This window comes from Heptranchias perlo, chromosome 27 (genome assembly GCF_035084215.1).
Source record: "Heptranchias perlo isolate sHepPer1 chromosome 27, sHepPer1.hap1, whole genome shotgun sequence".
Classification (NCBI taxonomy): domain Eukaryota; kingdom Metazoa; phylum Chordata; class Chondrichthyes; order Hexanchiformes; family Hexanchidae; genus Heptranchias; species Heptranchias perlo.
This window is the reverse complement of record NC_090351.1, coordinates 33,339,661-33,357,673: the sequence shown is the minus strand read 5'-3', so window position 1 is coordinate 33,357,673 and position 18,013 is coordinate 33,339,661. Positions and strand designations below refer to the sequence as shown.

General features: G+C 40.3%; 1 protein-coding gene across 3 annotated transcripts in view; it reads right to left on the bottom strand.

Moving 5' to 3' along the window:
- LOC137344559 (AMP deaminase 2-like) overlaps positions 1 to 18,013 on the bottom strand; it is a 126,065-nt gene that overhangs the window by 75,509 nt on the left and 32,543 nt on the right. The window contains exon 1 of one of the 3 annotated variants that reach the window (XM_068007604.1): positions 1,489 to 1,744. The exons of the other annotated variants lie outside the window; for them this stretch is intronic. The gene's annotated coding sequence lies outside the window, so the exon portion shown is untranslated. Of the gene's footprint in view, positions 1 to 1,488; positions 1,745 to 18,013 lie in introns of those variants that run through there. 3 annotated transcript variants of the gene reach the window in all.

Sequence of the window (18,013 nt, the reverse complement as noted above, 5' to 3'; positions counted from 1 at the left end):
TGTAAAGTATTTGAGAATTAAGGAGGCTATTCTTTTTCTTTCCAGCATATATAATACTAACAGATTCCCTGTGTTGTTGCTCAGAGAGTTAAAGGATAGGCAGTTTTATAAGAAAAAGGATGTCATGCCATGTGACGCATATGCATCAAGGCCTCTGATCTACAGTAACTAAATAAATCCAATTCTGCATCAAGTCAAAAAGTGTGACAGGGAAAGTGTTAAAGGAAGTAAGTGATACACCTGCAGTAAGTGTGCACAATACATGACAATGTTAAGATAGATTTATATGTAAGAAAGCACCAAGAGTTGTCATTTTTAATAGTTTATTCTAGGGTGAATACTCACTCAACGCACATAGAAAATAATCCATTTCCAATCATTTGTGACATTTTGGGAAACAGTGGCAGAAGCATAAAAGAGCATTGTGAAAAGAATGACAATTATAGATGGTCCCTACTGCACATCCCATGCTTTAGATTTAGTTGCTATTTTTCTTCCACTAAACAGTGCAAAAATGTTTCAACATGCTTGCTGCATACTTTAAGAATTAGAGTACATTCTTGGACTGCAAATTCATTACAACGGCTAGTCTACCACATAGTAACATTGTACATGGGTACATGCATGAATCTGATACAGTAAGAACCATGTATTCAATGTACTTTTAACAAAAATGCATAAAGCTGACCAAAGATATTTTATTGCAGATCTACATTTGCAAATTCATTTTTTTTTAAAAACGTGCATATTTTACTACTAATTTTTGTGTCACAAAAGTGCTAATTTGAGAATCCTCCCCCAATTTCAGAATGGCCACCACAGTTAATAAAACTTTAACCAACCTAAGCATTGTTTAAAATCCTTAAGAGCATCAACAGCTTTCAGTTATTTCACGGAGACAAAAATTGATGCAACATTTTATATGGGTTGCACCACCAGCTGACTGCAGAGGGAATGACAAACTCTGGCCTCAGATGCCCGGCGAGACGCTGGATCTGTGCAAAATGAACTGGCTTTCTAAACTGAATCACAAAATCAACCCAGAGAGACTATACACCTATAGATCCTCTTCAGGCAACTGGACAACTAGTTAGCAGATGCACCCTTCAAAATAAATCCTCTAATGCTGCAATCACTAGAGACCATTGCATAATCCGACCAAATGCTAGCAACAGGACTTACCAGAAAATGCAGTTACATTGCTACTTACCTCTGTGGTTAATAAACGGCAGCACTGTGAGAGTAAGTAGCAGTTCGACTGATCAGATCTCACAGACTGCAGAGGAATAGGGTATCCCGGTCCCATAGAGGGACACAGTGCAATTACATTCAAATAACGTGCCTTCTCAGCTTGCTGGTACTAAATGCCAAATACTGCAACACAAACCCTGCAACTCATAAATTATTAATTCTAATTAATTTCAACCACTACAGAAAATTGCAACTTAATTTTTTTTTTAAAACTGCGTCGTGCAATGTGCTACTTACCAGGCAATTGAAGGTAAAAGGAGGGAAGAGAGGTGGGGGGAGGGGGTTTGCAAGGCGATGCTGTGCTAGATTTTCAACTGACTCGCTCCGTCTACTCGGCTTGCGTTGAAATTAATAGAGAATAGCCACACACAACATAGGGGACGCACACAGAGATAGATGGGATGTTTGCAGCCGCCCGAGGGAAGGATCGAAGCTTCTTTCCCCGAATGGCCAAATGCGTTTTGACCACAGAAAACCTACTGCAATCGCCTGAAAACCTCAGCCTCAGCACCGAGCTGCCTTTAAATAGCCCGTTGACAGCAGCAGCCACCATCGCCAGCTGGCAGAGGAGGAGGAGTAACGAATGCAAATCACTCCCAAGCCACGCATGAAACACAAAACTGGTCCCGGACCGGAATACATCTGAACAAGTTGGGAAGTAATACCCGTACTTGATGGAGCACCTTGGGCGATCAATCAAAGCAACGACAAATCCGAATGGTGAGAAAGGTCTCTTTCTCTACCCGCCCCCCCCCCCCCACCACTCCACTTCTCAAGCGAAGTATCTATGGTGTTCACCCTCACAGCTGTTTCTGACACAAGTGCTGACTACATAGGTGCTCGGGTTAGTTGGGTGTCAGCAGATCAAAAAGACAGACAGCGTAGATCTCTGCTCAGAGACAAACTTACACACACCAAAACAACATAAGAACATAAGAAATAGGAGCAGGAGTAGGCCAATCGGCCCCTCGAGCCTGCTCCGCCATTCAATAAGATCATGGCTGGGCTGATCTGATCCTAACCTCAAATCTAAATTCATGTCCAATTTCCTGCCTGCTCCCCGTAATCCCCAATTCCCTTTACTTCTAGGAAACTGTCGATTTCTGTTTTAAATTTATTTAATGATGTAGCTTCCACAGCTTCCTGGGGCAGCAAATTCCACAGACCTACTACCCTCTGAGTGAAGAAGTTTCTCCTCATCTCAGTTTTGAAAGAGCAACCCCTTATTCTAAGATTATGCCCCCTAGTTCGAGTTTCACCCATCCTTGGGAACATCCTTACCGCGTCCACCCGATCAAGCCCCTTCACAATCTTATATGTTTCAATAAGATCGCCTCTCATTCTTCTGAACTCCAATGAGTAGAGTCCCAATCTACTCAACCTCTCCTCATATGTCCGCCCCCTCATCCCCGGGATTAACCGAGTGAACCTTCTTTGTACTGCCTCGAGAGCAAGTATGTCTTTTCTTAAGTATGGACACCAAAACTGTATGCAGTATTCCAGGTGCGGTCTCACCAATATCTTATATAACTGCTGTAAACGATTTTACAACACCAAGTTATAGTCCAGCAATTTTATTTTAAATTCACAAGCTTTCGGAGGCTTCCTCCTTCGTCAGGTGAACGATATATAACTGCAGCAATACCTCCCTGTTTTTATATTCTATCCCCCTAGCAATAAAAGCCAACATTCTGTTGGCCTTCAAACATGCCACCCTACCCATTCCACAAGTACTTTTCGATAGATTCTCCCCCGTTTCTCCCCAAGCTCCAACTACACCATCTTACACACTCTTCACCATGTTAAAATCACACGCACTATACCATCTCCAACTGGAACACTTAGCATTTTTACATCTATAGTGCACCACGCAGTCAGTACTCACAGTGCCAATGGCGCACTACAACATGAATGAGATGAACTGCGTAACTTTCGAAGCAACTAGGACCCAATTCTTCACGAGTGCCAACACTGCAAGTCAGAAACATGAAAAACATACAGCTACTTTGTTACCTCTCCAATAGGGGCCCAGTGGGTACAGTGATGCTCAGAGGCCGAGGGTCTCTGCTTATGCACCACTCTTCTCTGACACCAACAGCAATGTGAAAGTAACTTATTGTTCATCAGGACTTCATTCAGTCTTTTCTTCATGCTACAACCTACAAGCTTCTAAAAACACAAGGAAGGAGTCACAAAAATCACTACCTTTTGATTTACTTCACCTCAGCTCCCAGCCTTCAACCATAGCACATGGTCCTTCACCTGAGCTTCGCAACAATAATCCATATTTTTCACTGGTTATTTTAAAGCTGCAGTGCCCTTCAGTTACTCTAATAATTTTGTGATGTGTTAGGTTGGACAAAGATTTATGTTTGAAGATGGGGAATGAACCAGCTGCTTTTAAGTTAATGTAACATCCTCATTCAATTTTATGTTCTTCACATAAAGAGGCATGTGCACCAATAGAATTTAATGATTTTTAACTCAAATAGCAACCATTAAAAAAAAGGAAGCAACTTGCATACTGAATTTTACAGCACGTGTTTCTTTATAAATATATAAAACATAGCTTTCTTTCCCTGCTAACTGCCTGCCTCTGAAGGTGTTGACTCCTTGGTGAAGTCCACGAGTAGCAGTGGCCCTCTGGTACCTCATCCAAGTGGTTATTCTTCAAGAATAAGCCTTAACAGGGAATGCTGGCAGACACTGGTGGACAGCATCCCATACATGGATTTCCAACAGGAGCCTGGTCATTTTATCCACTTGCTGAACCAGGAACTCTGATGAGATCAGCTGATTCAGGACCTGGAATACAACCTGTAACTTTCCTGTTCTGTACTACTCATGCACTGAGCCATCAGGAAATATAACTTTTAAAGACCTGGTGGAATAAGTAGCTCCAATTTTTGGAGAAGCAGGTATCTACATACAAGTTCAACATAGTTAATAAGTAAAAAAATTGGGCCATGGAACTCTACAAGTGTTGTTTTCAGCCCATCTGTCAAGCAAATATTAAGTTTCACTTGTTTACTTGGATCCTTTCACGATTGCATAAAGCGTCTGATTAATCTTTCTGTGAAAACATTCCAGATAGTAGCTATCTGCACAGAAGTAAGAGTTGATACTCCACATGGAGTGTACACACAGATGCACATGTTCCAAATTGCAACCTTTTTCTAGTGGGGTAGATAAAAGAACACTTTTGGTATTTTGACTCACAATTGAGTCACCTCTGGCCCTTAAAGTTTTTTGAAAGGCTGCAGTCTACACTCCTCCCATCCCCATCCTGTGGCTGCCACCAATACATCCTAATCCTGATGTTATTCTATAAGTATATAAAACCAGTAGACTTATCTTGTCAATGTCTACTCTTGAAAATGCTATGTAGGCAAAATACGTAACTGCACCAATATGTAAATCAGATTAAAACCATGCATTTTTTTTTAAAGTGCTACAATCTTTACCAAGAGTGTTTGACACAAAAAAAAGAGGCTCACGGAATGTATGAATGTGATAGTTTAACAAGACTGGAAACTAGCTAAGTATTGAAAAAGTTATCCATGTTTACATGTAATGTCGTTACACTGAAAATGAGATATGGCTGTTTGGTTGTTCTGCCCAGGTACCTCTTAATTTGGACACTGCAATGTTAGTGTGGAAATTGTTTTATTATGGTGGGAAAAACTTTCAGAGCAGGCAATAAGGACGGTTGATAAAAAACTAAAATAATCGCTGAAGTTTCCTGGGAACTTCAGAACCATCGAACTCCCAACATACCTCGCTCTGAGAACTAGGCTTTTACTTATCTATGTTGATGTTTCATTAAAACTGTTCTCTGCAAAACTCTAACACAGAAGCCCATGGTGTTGACTGCTGTTGTGCTCAGTAACACAGATTACAAATCAGAATCTTTGTCAAGAAAGAAAAGCTACCAAAATGCAGATCTACTGCAAATTAGAATCACTTCTATATGTCAGTATTCTAGATAGCTAGTTATAAAATAGTAATGACAGCTGCAATACACACATACACACACATAGCGCTCTTCAGGTAGATAAGACTAGGAGGATAACCATGTGAAATATCAGTGAGTAAAGAGCTGAAAATGAAAGGGGGTGGGGGGGAGAAACAGGGGGAAAGGAGCGAAGAAAACTGACATTTAACCTGTGGGAGGGAAGACGGAATTTGGGATAGAACCCAGATCTGCTCGGTTTCCATCCCATTTGTTCAGCATCCGAAACCCGATCAGGAAGCCGTGTCTTCCAACTCCTCCGCCAATGTCCTGGCACCAGTTCGGAGGTCTGTCTGGGGCATTCATGGGCTACCCTGGGAACCCTGCCCAGTTCACCCATCCTAGCGCCTGATGAGACACATTATGAAGACCCCAAAAAAGGGTAAGGAGCAGTGGTAGAGATTGATTACTCTCTGAATGCAGGGCATGGTTTTCCTGTGAAGAATTAAGAATTTTTTTTCCTTTCTACTCTTTGTGCATAAGGGCTTTGGAGAAGCAGTTGCCATTCCAATTTTCCCACAGAAAACTGGGCAGGCGTCCAAAATGTGAAAACGACCCCGTCTCCGGGATTAGGGATTGGGTCAGTATCTGGGCAGTCCTGCACTTCCCTCCCACACATCTGCCCTTTTAAAAGGTTAAAAGAAATTTCTGGCCTATATTTTTTACAAGCACATTAAGAACAAACAAACTTGCCTTTCATGTCCAAAACATTTCACAAGCAATTAATCACTGTTTTGAAATGTAATCACTTTTGTTTGGAAAGAACAGCAAGAGCCAATTTATGTACAGCAAGGTCCTACAAACACCAAATATGATAATTGACCAGATAAACTGGTTTTGGTGGTGTTGGTTGAGGCATGAATGTTGGCCAGGATACCAGAAGAATTCCCTTTGAATAGTGCCATAGGATATTTTGCTTCGATACCTCAACTTATCATCTCATCCGAAAGATGGTACTTCCAACAATACAGCAATCCCTCAGTAGTGCCCTGAAATGCCAGTCTAGATTGTGCTCAAGTCCTGGACTGGGGGCTTAAACCCTCATTCTTCTAAGTCAGTGGCACAAGTGCTACCAGTAAGCCAAAATGACACATTAGATAGATCTCTATGATACAGAACTGGTACACAGATTATGGAAGTCTTTATTCCAAACAGAATGATTCTTTCCCATTTCCATTGTTGGCCAGAATGTGGATGACATGAATGAACCACAGAAAGGAATAGGGAGAAATAAATAACTTTGTGACAAAAAAAAACAATGATAGGACTGTGCCTCATCTTAGTGTTGAATCATGCATAAAGAAGCAGCAAAAGCATCAGAGGTGATGGGAGTGGTTTTGTGCTCAGTCAAATATACAACATGACATCAGTAATGCAGTCTGTGGAGCAACAGACTTAAAATACACGATTAATTGCACCAAATGGTGGTCAACTAAATTTAACCGAGAAAAAAATAAATTTGATCAATCAAAATAAGGAGAAAAATCACAAATTTCTCCCAATTGGTTATTTCTAGGACTGTTGTTTCAGAAACCAGAGTAGAAACATTTTGGAGTGACGAAACAGATCTGTAAAAACAAAGTCCAATTTTATACCATCATTCCCCTCTTTCCTCTGTCATCAGTAGCATTCTCCAAGAGTCCACACTAGGATAATGTTTAGTTAGCTCACTGCAAAGAATGTAGAATTTGCCCCATCACTTACAGGTCACCATTGTCCACAAATGCATTCAATCCAACACAATAATTGCACGTTCGTCTCTGCTAACCGGGCGACACTTCTCTGCTAACTGGGACACTGGAAGTGTAACTTCCTTCTATAGTCATTTACAGAAACCAGTTGATCTTGCGTAGCATTGCTCACAGAAAATGATTAAAATTGGTCTCCTGAACAGCCATCAATTGTGTTAATTTTCTGAATGATTTTGCTAATTACATATTTCTGATGCAGATACTTTTAATCCGTTTGATACACAAGATAGTATTAGCATGACGCTCTTGAGTACCAACACCAAAATCGACTGGTTTCTGTGAATAACTGTAGAAGAAAGTTACATTCCTAATGGCCCAGTTGGCAGAGATTAATGTGGCGTTATGATGCTGGACTGATTGTACTTGTGGTAATTATTATTCATGGAATCTGTCATTGTGGCCAGGCAGTTGGCAAGTGACCAGCTGCCAGGTCTCTACCAATGCCGTCACTGGATACAATACATTGGAGCACTAATGTGGAGTGTCATGGTATAGTATTAGATTGGTTCACACCTTCAATCCTGCATTTGTGAACGTTAGCCATTCTGCTGTGGACAGGCACCTCATATTATTCTCAGGCTGCTCTTGCACAACTCTTAGCAGAAATGTTCAGATTTGCATAGGCAGTGAGGCCTGGGAGCAATTTACTTGCCCATCCTCTTGCTGAGGATGGTTTTTCATGCTGGGATTGGAGGAGAAAATAACTTTAAAAGAAACTAGATTGCATGCACCAGCCCTGCAAAAAAATGCTTTGAGACGTCATGGAGCATTGCAGATTCTTCCAGAAAAACAAATTGTGAAATAGAATTAAATATTTCTACCGTGGTTGAATTGCAATTAAAGGCTAGTATCTTTCTCAATCTGTGCCAATATCTATAGTTGACCTGGAACCAGATTTTTTAAAAATTCATTCATAGGATGTGGGTCTGTTCTGCCGGTGTGACAGGACATACCCAGGGATAGTAATGGAGGAATCTGGGTCGTTGGCTGAAAGGTATGATTCTGTGAGTATGGCTATGTCAGGCTGTTGCTTGACAAGTCTGTGGGACAGCTCTCCCAACTTTGACACAAGTCCCCAGATGTTAGTGAGGAGGACTTTGCAGAGTCGACTCGGCTTGGTTTGCCTTTGTTGTGTCCGGCGCCTAGTGGTTCGACACCGAGTAGTCTGACCAGTTTTATTCTTATTATGTCTTTTTGTAGGGGGATTGTACAATTGAGTGGCTTGCTAGGCCATTTCAGAGGGCAGTTAAGAATCAACCACATTGCTGTGGGTCTGAAGTCACATATAGGCCAGACCGGATAAGAATGGCAGGTTTCCTTCCCTAAAAGGGCATTAGTGAACCAGATGGGTTTTTACGACAATCCGGTAGTTTCATGGTTCCCATTACTGATACTAGCTTTTTATTCCAGATTTTATTTTACTTAGCCGAATTTAAATTGCCCAGCTGCCGTGGCAGGATTTGAACTCATGTCTCCAGATTATTAGCCCAGGCCTCTGAATTACTAGTCCAGTAACATAACCACTATGCTACCGTACCCGCATTTTACACTGCACAAATGCTTCATAAACAACATATTTTAAGCATGTGTGTCAAGCAGCCCAATGAACAAAAACAAATTAAAGAACTTAATGAATATCCTGCAATTATGCAATGCTTCCAGCACATCAGACTCAGAGATAAACAAACACACATTCCAGCCGGATACTGGTTGCTGTACACAGAGTTGAGACAGTAAACTATGTTGAAACAGCAGCTGGTTATACTTTTATGGTCAATTTAAAATCAATGTTCTACAAGACCTTTAATAATCTCAAAAGCAAAATACTGCAGATGCTTAAACTCTGAACTAAAAACAGAAAATGCTGGAAAAGCTCCGCAAGTGAGGCAGTATCATGTGGGGAAAGAAACAGAGTTAATGTTTCAGGTTGAAGACCTCTCGTCAGAACTGGAAGATGTTCAAGAGTCTTTTAACATCTCTATAACATCTTCCAGTTCTGACGAAAGGTCTTCGACCTGAAACGCTAACTCTGTTTCTTTCTCCACAGATGCTGCCTCATTTGGTGAGCTTTTCCAGCATTTTCTGTTTTCATCTTTAATAATCTAATTTGGCATCCTACAGGCTTCAATGGCCCTAGCACGAACAACTCCAAAACGTTTTTTTTTTTAAAGTTAAGAGCAGTATTTTTCAATCTTCTCTTATGTAGGGACGGACCCGTTACAAAATCTGACAAGAGCTGGTACGCTACAAATTGTGACATACCTGAGGATTTCATGTTCTAACTTCTGAAAGATTGTGTCAGGTACCCAAAGGAAATCAGTGTCATCACTGCAAAAAACTTTTGATTTATTAGTACTAGTGGATTTCTTATGGTCAGAGAATGCACAATAATAGCAAGAGTGTTGTGGTATGTAGAATAGACTGCATGGTGACATAATATAGTGGACATGAGGTAGCTTAGAGTTTAATAGAGTGGATGATACAATTCATTGGTAGAGGAAGCTAATGGTGAGGGTGTGCAGAGAAGAAAATAAATATGGGTGGGCTATATTTCAAAGAATGAAGTAGAGGAATAAGAAATGGATAGGAAGTAAAGAGGATAAAATAAATCAATGAACACAAAGAGTTGCTGTTGGAAACAATGAGTTGGAGGAGGTCTAGTTGGAAATAAAGAAATAAGTTGGTTTGGAACGGTGTGCAAAATAACAAAATAACAGAAAAGTATAATTGTACACTGATTCGCAAGTGGATAGAATTGACTACCTAATGGGTTATGTTGGGGAACTGTAAATAAGCACGCCATCGTTTTGTAAATCTCTGAGGCAAGTATAACATTAAGAATAATGTATGACATTAGTAATAGTATGACATTTCCATTTCCCACACCTTCCACTGCAGTTATCTGTATCCTCTCACCAGAAATGCATAATTGATGCTTAATCTTTTCTTCAGTAAAGTTTTGGGCTTTTACGGTCATACACTTCAAGTTATTTTATCTGGTTACTAAGCAACAGCCTGTCAGTACGGCATCGTGGAATCATACCACACTCTGAGCAGCTTTCATCTTATCCAACCAGTTTATAAAGTTACTGAATCAGCCATGAGCAAATTAAAAGAAATATTTCCTGTGGAACTTTCATACAAATAATCTTCAGCTTACACAGATAATCAACTTGTAGACAAACATGTTCAATCACAATTCTCAGCACATGCTCCGGCGATTTTGTCCCATAGAAATTTATTGCACGAGATCCTTCAGTCCGATTCCCAAAATGGCAAATTCCCCAATTTCAATGGACAAAATGGGCAAGTTGTAGAGGGCAGGGCATCAAAACAAAGTTGAGAAGGCAGGTCAACCTGTGCCACTTTCAGCAAAAAAACTATCTGTAAATTTCTGGTCTATTGTAAAGTAGATTTTGTTCCTTCTGCTCAAGATGAGGAATGTTAAAGCTGGGGAATGGAACACGTTCCCACTTTTGTCCTTCAAAGTCTGCATCATTCTCAGGTCAGGTGCAGCATAGCCAACTGCAGATCAAAGCTCTCTCTATTCTGCCCCAACACAGAAGAGAATCCCCTACAGTAATATTATGACATTTCCATTTCCCAGTCATCTTTGTGGTCTCTCTAAGTGAGGCTGCCAATTTAATACTAATTAGGTGCAGTTTTGTTCTGTCCACAACAAATTAAGACTTCCCTAACTTAATTTACACAGGACCTTTACAGGCAGTAGAAAAGACATCTTCATTCCATCAGTCTCTGCTGGACTTGAACCTAGATTCCAGAGCTGAAAGGTCAAAGTGCTGCTAATATCTCCAATCCAGCCAATTTAAAGCCACAAAATCTCAGATTCAAAGCTTCAAAGTTCCAAAATTCTGGGATTGAGGAAGTGACAATACTAACACAACTGAGTTCTCCAAATAAACTAGAACATTTGGGACATTAACAGAACTTAGTCTTGCGATATAGGCTCACTGTTGCATGTGACTTTCTTGCTCAATGACAACAGCTAGTACAGATTGCACAGTCTATGCAGAAAATTGAAGGGATGGAGCGGAAGTAGAAGTGGGGATAATGTAGATTTTAACCAGATTATTGATGAGCATGATGGCAGCTGATTGCTGCATGTGTAAAATTGAAGTGACAGAGCCAGACGTAGTAAAAGTACAGATAGTATCATATTTATAAAATTGCTGATGGTTGCACCTCTTGGCAAGCTTTTGCTTCAGGCATAAGCAAAAGGATATTGATACAACCATTTATGCAGCCTACTCTAGTACCTACAGAAACCAGCTGTTGCTTCAAACATGAACACAGATGATATTATTGTATTCTCTGTAATTTGTGGTTATGAAAAAAATTGTTCGTCTTGTTGTTGGGAGTGTTTGGTGGAAAGGATTCCTGTGTGTGGCTCTAGGAAAACCACTACCTGCACTGCACCTGCAGCATTGCCAATGTCAACTAGTCCAACAAAAAGAGGCAATGCCACTGAATGAACCAGTTGGAGCTGGCAATACAGGTAACTGCTTCATTATCATCTGCCGATGCTATGTCCAACACCAACACTTTTCAAGCAAGTTTGAAGCAATAGTTTTCAGCAAGCAGTGATCAGACATGGAGATCTTATCTAAAATAAAAATAGAAAATGCTGGAAACACTCAGATCAGGCAGCATCTGTGGAAAGAGGAAGGTATGGGTAACGTTGATGATTGACAATCTTTTGTCAGAACATGGGAATCTGCAGAGGCTATCTAATTAGCTATTGTTCTTAATACCAACTTCTGTTGAAGTCAATTATACATTTTTAGCTGCTGGAATCATTCCTACAAAATTATATTCTTTTCTTGGTAATAGTCTGGATACACTGTTTTCTGAGAATCTTTTACAGAACTGCAAAACAAACAGCTACAATGTGTTTAGATGCATTTTTTTTTAAAACAGTATGTTAAAGTTTGAAAGGTGGTGGTTGTTTAATGTGTGTATTCTACATTTGGTGATGATGATGATGCATCTTTTTCAATAGATTGTTAAATGTACACTGGCAGTGTTCTGTTTACTGGGGAAGCGTTACTGTGTGTTATAGAAGTGGAATAAAAGGATGGACGGACACATGGCTGCTGTCACTCAGCCTTTTAGTGTTAGACTAGTCATTTCCAGAATGTTTTGAATGTGAATGATGCCTGCTGAAGTTGAAGGCAAGCTATACAGAGCTGACCAGAAAGGCATTGTATCATTTTTATGTTTAAAAAAATACATTATATTGTGTATGAAAATAAATCTGTTTTGATCAAACTGACAGAACTTGCATTTATATAGCGCCGTTCATGATCTGAGGACATCCCAAAGTGCTTTTGTGTAACTGAGGTACTTTTGAAGTATACTCACTGTTGTAATGTCGGGAAACACGGCAGCGAATTTGCACACAGCAAGGTCCCACAAGCAGCAATGAGATAAATGACCTAATAATATATTTTTTTTAAGTGATGTTGGTCGAGGGATAAATATTGGCCAGGACACAAGTACTCCCCTGCTCATCGTCAAATAGTGCCATGGGATCTTGTTCACCCACTTGAAGGGGCAGACAGGGCCTTGCCTTAATATCTCATCTGAAAGACGTCACCTCCAACAGTGCAGCACTCCCTCGGTACTGCACTAAAATGACAGCTTAGAATATGTGCTGAAGTCTCTAGAGTGGGCTTGAATCCACGATCTTCTGACTCAGAAGAGAGAGTGCTAAGCCAAGGCTGATGCCTTTCAAAAGGAGGAGGAGAGGAAAGTGGAGAGGTAGAGAGACTTGGGGAGGAAAGTCCACAGCACAGAACCCAGGCGACTGAAGGCATAGTTTCCAATGGTCTCCTGCCAGTGGTGGTGCTGTAATTACAGCCTGATGACATTTAAAATGTCATTTACATTATAAAATGTAGACAGAGGAATCTATAATGTAAAAGTTGACAGGAAGTTTGCACAGATGTAAGAATATTATATAAACATTTCTAATTATCATGTCAAAATATTAAACTGCACAAAAGTGTTAACGGAAACAAGTGTCATAAATACTGCAATATTCTAGGCAAAACAAACATCTTCCAGTAAAGGTAACAGCTGACGTTCTGTGCACGCACGTGAGTAACAAAACGATTTTCAGTATATATATATATATATATATATATATATGTATATGTGTGTGTGTGTGTGTGTGTGTGTGTGTGTGTGTGGCTGACAAGTACAGGGATATTATTACACACAAAATGTGTTAAGTAGCAGGCTGAAACAGGCAGTCATTTTACAGTTTAGTACAGTCTGTTAGCATAACACAAGGTTGATAATTTGTCAATTTAGTGCATCATTAGCACTTCATAATAATTCAGCCCAGTACTCCTTAATGTGCGTAGAGTGTCAAGTATGCTTATTCAAGACTGACTACATTTTTTCTTTCAAGTGACTGTATACTACAAAACAGGAATTTGGCCACCCAATGTTGTATCTGTAATAACTTATACACAAACACTTGGAAGGGGGAATGGATCAAAGATCATTTCATTACACAATATAAGCTCCAAAAAGATTACAACTCCTATGTTTTTGAATATTTATAAAACTGAAACCTAAGGAATAAAAGCAAAACATTTTTTTTCTCCATAAAATTAAAAAATAATCTACCGCCACAGTACATTTGAATTCATGGCTCAAAACAATGATACAATTACCAATGGCTGTACAACTTCTGACTAAAACCTGTAACTACAATCCTGGAAACCTATATTTCAAACTCCATCAACCATAGAGCAGTTTCAATTATATAAAAGAACTGCCCTTCAGATCAAAACCAATTCTGAGCCAGCGTAACCAGCGTCAGGCAAGTAGGTGGGCTGGAGCAACTGAACAGATCCAGAATTTATTGCATTCAATTCGGAGAAGATGGAAGAACAAAGAAAATGGGTGGGGGGGGGGGGGGGAAGGAAGGGGGAGCGGGGAGGGGAAGCTCTCTTCTCCCACTGCTCCAATTTTCTTCCCTTCTTTGCAGAAGCATCGACTCTTGTTGGGGTACAAACACCAGCTACCCTCTAGTACCTCATCCAACTGGCCGCTTTTCATGCGTATGCTTCTTTACTTCTTCCCCAGTGGCACAGCCAAGTTTGAGAATGACATAACGGGAATCAGTTTCTCCTACTCTCCTGATTCACATGCTGCAGCACTAATAAATTGCATGATATTGTGGGGGAGACCAGAACTAGGGGCTATAAATATAAGGTAGTCACTAATATATCCAATAGGAAATTCAGGAGAAACTTCTTTACCCAGAGAGTGGTTAGAATGTGGAACTCGCTACAAGTAGTTGAGGTGACGAGCATAGATATATTTAAGGGGAAGCTAGATAAATACATGAAAGAAAGAAATAGAAGGATATGCTGATAGGATTAGACGAAGTAGGGGATGAGGAGGCTTGTGTGGAGCATAAACACTGGCATGGACCTGTTGAGCTGAACGTCCTGTTTCTGTGCTGTATTTTCGATGTAATTCTACATAATAACGTTGAAAACAACAAATTACTTTTCTATAACGTTACTGATGCACAGAAGGACACCTCAAAAGCACTTTACAGGGCCGAAGAAAAAAAAACCATCAAGCAAAAGGAAAAAAGAGAAACACAATGGTTGGGGCAGGCAAAAAGAGGCTTCTGAAAACAGATGGCAAAGGGTGGAATTTAGGGAGGGAGTTCCAAAAGGCAGGATTGTAGCGTTTGAGAAAGAAGCCACTGATGGTGGAGCAAAGGGAGGGGGGAATATGGAGTAAGCCTGATTCAAAAAGGTACCGAGTCTGCATGGGGATCATACAATTGGACTAAATCACAGAGATGGTGAGCTGAGACCATTTAAAAGCAAAGGCACAGGATAAATCAGCAGTGGAAGACGCTAAAACCATCTGGTTTTGTCTTCAACCGACATCTACGCATGCGCACTTTTCCAGCAGGAGTCACTAACTAGCGATTAGGAACAGGAACCCTGCTGATTTTCCTTCTCCCTAACCCAAGATCACTGAGGCTAGCAGTAGTTCCCCAACTGCTACCCTGGCTAATTCAGCATAAATTGGAGATCATAACAGAGGCATTCTGGTTTGGATGGCTCAGTGCCACAATGGATGCTGTACTTAGTTAATTTGTGATCAATATTTCCATGGCACACACTGACTGTTCTGTAGTAACACATAAATTTTGCTAGCATACTTTTGAAAGACATACAGCACAGTGTAAGATAGGAACATAGGAACATGAGTAGACCATTCAGCTCCTCGTGCCTGCTCTGCCATTTGATAAGTTCATGGCTGATCTGTGATCTAACTCCATATACCTGCCTTTGGCCCATATCCCTTAATACCTTTGGTTGCCAAAAAACTATCTATCTCAGATTTAAATTTAGCAATTGAGCTAGTATCAATTGCCGTTTGCGGAAGAGAGTTCCAAACTTCTACAACCCTTTGTGTGTAGAAATGTTTTCTAATCTCACTCCTGAAAGGTCTGGCTCTAATTTTTAGACTGTGCCCCCTACTCCTAGAATCCCCAACCAGCGGAAATAGTTTCTCTCTATCCACCCTATCTGTTCCCCTTAATATCTTATAAACTTCGATCAGATCACCCCTTAACCTTCGAAACTTCAGAGAATACAACCCCAATTTGTGTTATCTCTCCTCGTAACAACCCTTGAAGTCCGGGTATCATTCTAGTAAACCTACGCTGCACTCCCTCCAAGGCCAATATGTCCTTCCGAAGGTGCGGTACCCAGAACTGCTCACAGTACTCCAGGTGCGGTCTAACCAGGGTTTTGTATAGCTGCAGCATAACTTCTGCCTCCTTGTACTCTAGTCCTCTAGATATAAAGACCAACATTCCATTTGCCTTCTTGATTATTTTCTGCACTTCAATGATCTATGTACCTGAACCCCTGTTTTTAAACTTAAGATAAAGTATTGCATATCAATAAGTCATGACCATTTCTTCAAGTGCACTGCAATTCAGAATTTTTTTTAAAAAAGCAATCCTACATTTTAATTTGTTTGTTCAACACAAGAATTCCATGGGGTTTTCACAACACCAGTTGTGACTCATGACTCATAGATTTCACCATGGCAGAAACACCAAGATCCGTTATTTCAGTTAAATATTCTAAAATGTTCCCCATAGCTATATCATTTAGTTTCCTTTCCTCTAAATATCTTCAATTCTCTTCACTTGAAAAGGAAGGAAATGAGTGCCCAAGTCCTCTAAGTTTGGAACCCACTGCTTACTTGTGAGACTGCAAGCATAATGAGTTGCAACAGACAAGATAAACTAAAAATGTCTGTGTTATCTGCATCTGCCTCATTCTCATCGCCTTTAACGCCCACTATCTTCCAAAGGCATCCCACCTCAGAATGGAGCTAAGCTATTTTCACACAGTGAGGAAGGGAAAAGAAAAAGAGGGTGAGGAACTTCTGGTGTTCACGGGCACCTCCTAGCAGCTTGCTCTATACTTGTCGAGACAGAAGCCTGGGAGAAAGTCACTTGCTTGCATCTCCATTGGGGGATGGAGTGTGGTGTGGAAACTTTGAGAAACAAGACATTTTATTCAAGATTGAAGGTCAATGTTGCGCATTCATTTCGATCCTTATAAAATACCCTCAACATTCAAAATGATACAATCACTTTCTTTTCGTGTTGTCTTTTTCTTTGGGAAAACTGTATTGGCCTCAGAGTCTGCAATATCCCATCGCTGAAAATCTACATCAATTTAAAATCTCCACATACAGGGATTAACAACTTGTTTACAGGACAGAACATCCTGCATAACAAAATGTGTGGAACACATCTGTGAAACAGATCAAATGACTTTCAACTAATGTTACCACAAGCCCCTCCAAGCCATCATGCTGGAACCATTAGCAATCAACATTGCTTATACTGGATGTCAGTTACTCACTTTTGCTTTTCTACACTACCATAAATCTTACAATGCTTGTATTTTTACAGTACTTTATGGTGAAGCATTTCAAAGTGCTTCACAAAATGAATTACTTTTGAAGTGCAGACACAGGAGAAATTTTTTAAAACTTAAAAGTTAAATCCAGAAGAAAGTACTCTCTCTACCAAGTTAAAAATGATAGAAATGTTAAGATTTTTCAGAAAACAGTAAATAAAATAAAGTTACTCTGTGGGTCTGTACATTTCTTCATTCCTGATATAATTACAATCTTTTGGTGAATTTTTAGTTCTCGAGTTGACAGCTAAATGTGCTGAAGAAAGGAACACTTTCCTATTTTTGCACACCCAGTGCCAGCATTTCTTGTGTGGGCCATCATAGGTTAGTTACATATTAAAGCCTCACTTTGATCCAACAATGTGCCTTTGGTCCAACCTCAGAAAAACAATTGCAAACACTAAATATTACCACTTCTCCCACCAGGGCCACCTTGACAGAGATTTTCAATTTATAGTCAGCTTAATGTTGAGTTTCTCCACCTATAAAGGATCTCGGTTGAGATTATCCCAAGCTTATTTCATGTAGGATCCATTACAGTAGTCAGAATGACAAGATTTCCATTCCATTATTCTGGACTGGATTCACACCCACATTCCCAAGGTGAAGGGACAACATGTTAGTCCACTGCGTTGCTTCATTTCCCCCACCTGCCTATCCTATTTTTTCCTCCTCATTTACCACTACACTCTTCATCTTTCCTGCAAGCATTAACTCCTTGCTGTGGTTTGGTTTCAGAGGTAAAAGACATGCTCCCATACAAATGGTCGTTAATCATGCATAAGCCCTTAGTGTTGTCAGGCTATTCATCTGTTGGGGGGGTGGGGGGGTGGAAGAGGGAAAAATACAGCCAAGCTTGATCCTGTCCTCATCTAAATGCTCACGTGCACTTTCAGTAGTGGTTATTGAACAAAGATGAAAAGTGTGTACTGTGGGTGAAGTAAGGGGCATTGAGGCCAACTGTAGCACCATAGCTACGATGCCCTGTCAGA